The following is a 4214-nucleotide window of genomic DNA, read 5'->3' on the forward strand; positions in this document are numbered from 1 at the left end:
GGTCAACTGGGATATCTAAAATACAGTGGAAACAGAGTAAATTTGTTTAAAGCTTAACTACTTAACAATATATTATTGATTACCTATCTGACTTTTATTTACATTGAGTTTGATTCATTTGTGTCTCCACACACCCCTCATCCACACATGGCTACCAGCTTGGCCAGAGGGGACTGGCAATTGAGTGAGATCGTTCATATGTACTTCTCAGTGTGCAATAAGCTAGAATTAATATACCAAAGCTCTACCATGAGCCACTGAGAAGAGGAAATGCCATCTTATCAACAATCTGATTTTGAAATGTGAAATACAAAATTTAGGCCATACAGTGGTACCTCGGGTTAAGAACTTACCGTATTTTTCGCTCTATAGGACGCACTTTTTCCCCTTCAAAAATGGGGAAAAAGCAGCTATAGAGGCTCCTGCCGTAGTCGCGTGTCACCTCTCCAGCTGGGAGAGGGTCGCGGGGGGCTGCTTTAGGCGCGCGCGCGCTCTCCCAGCTGGAGAGGTGACGCGCGACTATGGCAAAAGTCTCTTTAGCCGCGCACCACCTCTCCAGCCGGGAGAGCACGCGCGTGGCTAAAGAGGCTCCTGCGGTAGTCGTGCGTCACCTCTCCAGCTGGGAGAGGGTTGCAGGGGGCTGCGTTAGCCGCGCTCTCCCAGCTGGAGAGGTGACGCGCGACTATGGCAGAAGTCTCTTTAGCCGCGCACCACCTCTCCAGCGGGGAGAGCGCGCGCACGGCTAAAGCAGCCCCCCGCGACCCTCTCCCAGCTGGAGAGGTGACACGCGACTACGGCAGGAGCCTCTATAGCTGCGTGTCACCTCTCCAGCCTGGGGAGCGCGTGGGGGGCTATGGCAGGAGCCTCTCCGCTGCGCGCCTTTCCCCGCTCCCCACCTGCTCTTTGGGGCTGGTGGTGGGCTTCCCCCTGCCAGCCCCAAGGAGCAGGTCGAAAGGAACCTGAAGCCTGGAGAGCGAGAGGGGTCGGTGCGTACCGACCCCTTTGGCTCTCCAGGCTTCCAAGGTAGCCGTCTGAAGGCGACTGAACGCACCTTAAACGGCACCTTGTTTTAGAGGGGGAAAACAAGAGGGGGAAAATTCTCCCCCTCTCTGCGCAGCGTCTCCTGCCGCTTCGCTGATGGGGTGCTGGGCATAGAGGGGGAGAATTTTTTTTTCATGTTTCCCCCCCTCTAAAACAAGGTGCGTCCTATTGTCCGGTGCGTCCTATAGAGCGAAAAATACGGTAATTCATTCTGGAGGTCCATTCTTAACCTGAAACTGTTCTTAACCTGAGACACCACTTTAGCTAATGGGGCCTTCCGCTGCTGCCGCCATACGATTTCGGTTCTCATCCTGAAGCAAAGTTCTTAACCCAAGGTATTATTTCTGGGTTTGCGGAGTCTGTAACCTGAAGCGTCTGTAACCCGAGGTAGCACTGTATTAGGCATCAAACAAAAACCTGACCTTTGACTGATTAACAGTCTGTGTCCTTCCCCTCTTCTTAAAGCTTTTCCCCCTACATACGCCGTGGGCTCTTGTGTGTGCATAGTACCATTATGGCTACATGAAGACTCAGAGAATGAATTTGCTCTTAGTATATACAGTATTACTAGGAGGAGGAGCAATTCCTCAGTACTTTAAATCATTATTGGATTTAATTTATGTTTCAATTGAAATCATTATTAGTGGAATGGAATAAAAAGTGATGGAGGGGTGTAACACATATATTATGAATCGGGTCAGTGTCAGTTTGCTGTAAATACAACTTCAGATGCAAATTCTTTTTTCAGCTTTTTAATCAGAAATTTCCATCAGGCATTTCCAAGTTTTATAATGAGATAGTTCAGAATAGTAGTCCAGGTTTCATTGCAAGATGCATGTGGAAAGAAGGAGATGGCTGTTTCTTGATAAAACCAGTAAAACTGAGAATATTTGCATTTGACATATATGAACACTGCCCTCCAAAATTAAAGATTCTATTAATTTTTATGGTAAGGCAGTTATTTGCCAAAGCTGACATACTTTAATAAAACTAAATAGATTTAAAACATGCATAATGACAACAACATATTGCAAATATACTTGGTGGGATTCAATTAAGTTGTTGTGTGCAGAGAATGAAGTCCACTCATGACACATCTCCTTCCACCTTGTGCACCCAGTAATCCCTCAGTCTGCTGTAGAGGGTTGGGAGGCCACCCAGAAGAATCTAGAAATGATGGTTTGCGCTGTTAAATATCCAGCTACTAGAAAGTCACAAAAGGGGGAAAGAAGATGGTATCTCAAATAGCTTGCCAGGGTTGATCTTCCTGTTATCAACACACAGACGGAACCAGCATTAGTCAGCAAAATCAATATCATCTTCAACATGCCAATGCCTTCAATATGAGTAGATGTCAGGGAGTGTTGATAACAAATGAGTGTAGTTAATTAACTAGAAGATTTATTGCAAAAACAGAGTTCACTGGAGCGGCGATCACAGCTGTCCGTCTATAAATCAAAGATGTCCCTACTAAGGAGGGTGCTTCCGGCAAGACCAGAAACAGCCAAACTTCCTCTTGTGGTGTATTCTGTTTTGCAGACCCCCCCCCCCTTATGCCCCTAGACCTTGGACTAAGGGGGTCAGCTCCCACCCCTTCCTCATTCTCTGAAACAGTACTACCGTGGTCCTTCACGCTCTCTGAGCTGCTTCCATTTCTAGCCCCGGCATCTTGTCCTTCACTAGTGCGCTGGCAAGCTGCCAGATGGCTCTCCGCAACTCTGCTAACAGTGGACATTCCTAAGGGTGGGGTAGTTGACTTTCAGCTATAACCATCCTGTCTTGTAGTCAACTCTCTCTTCCTGGTTACCGGTACTTCCTTCACTGGGAGCTGGCTACAAACTTTCCCTGGGGGCTGGCTCATTCATTACAGTTGATGAGGGCTAAGGAGCCTTTCTTGGCCATTAGGAGCAATCTTTGCCATTAGTTTACACTCTTTGCTTTTTTATTAATCTCCAAGCCCAACTCAAACATAAGAACTGATGCTTTTCACCTAACTATCTAGGAATCCATGGTCACCCAAGAGACACTGCCTGTCTCTGTAGAAGAACATTTCTTGTGGAACAACACACTCACACACCTTGCATTTTACCCTTGGCTTTCCTTCATTCCTATGCTAAGGAGATTGCCATGTCACCACCATCAACCCCAACAGACCTCATCCTTGCAGAATCAGGAAATGCATTAAACTCTCTCAAGTCCACCCCTCCCTCTCCTTCCCCTGCCTTCTGCTTTGAAGCCCCATGAAGTCCCCTTCTCTTGGGGGAAACGTGTTCTCTTCCTTGTCTGTTGTCTCGCCCTAAAATCTCAATTCCCCCTTTCCTCACTATCCATACCCTCCCGCTGCAAAAGGGTGACTGTCCAAAGTCTCTAACCTGCATTCTTGTTATTTTTGCCTTAAAACCTTCTCAGGGCCCCACTCCTGAATGCCCCTATTTCCTCTGACTATCTTTTTTCTCTTCTGCAAGCAAACAAGTCTAGTCACCCACCCACCCTGGTTCTAAAAGAACTTTCACCCCTTGAGCCAACATCCTCTTTCTCTGCCTTCCTTCACCACACCCGTGTTTTCAAATGAGTATCTCAGAAAACTTTTAAGAATAACTCTCCTATTGGTTTTAAACTCTTCTAAATTCAACCTAGTATTAGTGTGGTGTTTATTATTTTGGTTAATTTTTTAGTAACTGTGCTAATTTCCTTTTGTGGCCATAAGCTAGTTGTAATAAAATTTACTTCTGATTTTTCTCTGCTGTCTGTGTTAACCCTTGGGGTGCTAGGCTCTTGTGTGCTTCCAGGTCTCAACGTGAAAAGATCCCTAGATTTGAGTGTCAGATTGCATGTGAGAATTGCAGACTTGTGTACAAACTGCATATGGTATTTACTCAAATCTAATGCGCCATCGAATCTAATGCACACCTTAATTTTTGCAACATAATTTGGCCCCCAAGAAGTGCGCATTAGATTTCAGTAAATATGGTACTTCATAACAGGTCATTAAATGATAGTCTCCCAGTACAGGCTCATGGAAGGAAGGAAGGAAGGAAGGAAGGAAGGAAGGAAGGAAGGAAGGAAGGAAGGAAGGAAGGAAGGAAGGAATACTGAGTGACTTTCAGCTTAGAAGTACAGTGTATTTGAAGGACAGCATTCAAGGACAGGGATAATTGAACCCATTAATTTCA

The sequence above is a fragment of the Podarcis vaucheri genome (genome assembly GCF_965113315.1).
Source record: "Podarcis vaucheri genome assembly, chromosome: 1".
NCBI lineage: Eukaryota > Metazoa > Chordata > Lepidosauria > Squamata > Lacertidae > Podarcis > Podarcis vaucheri.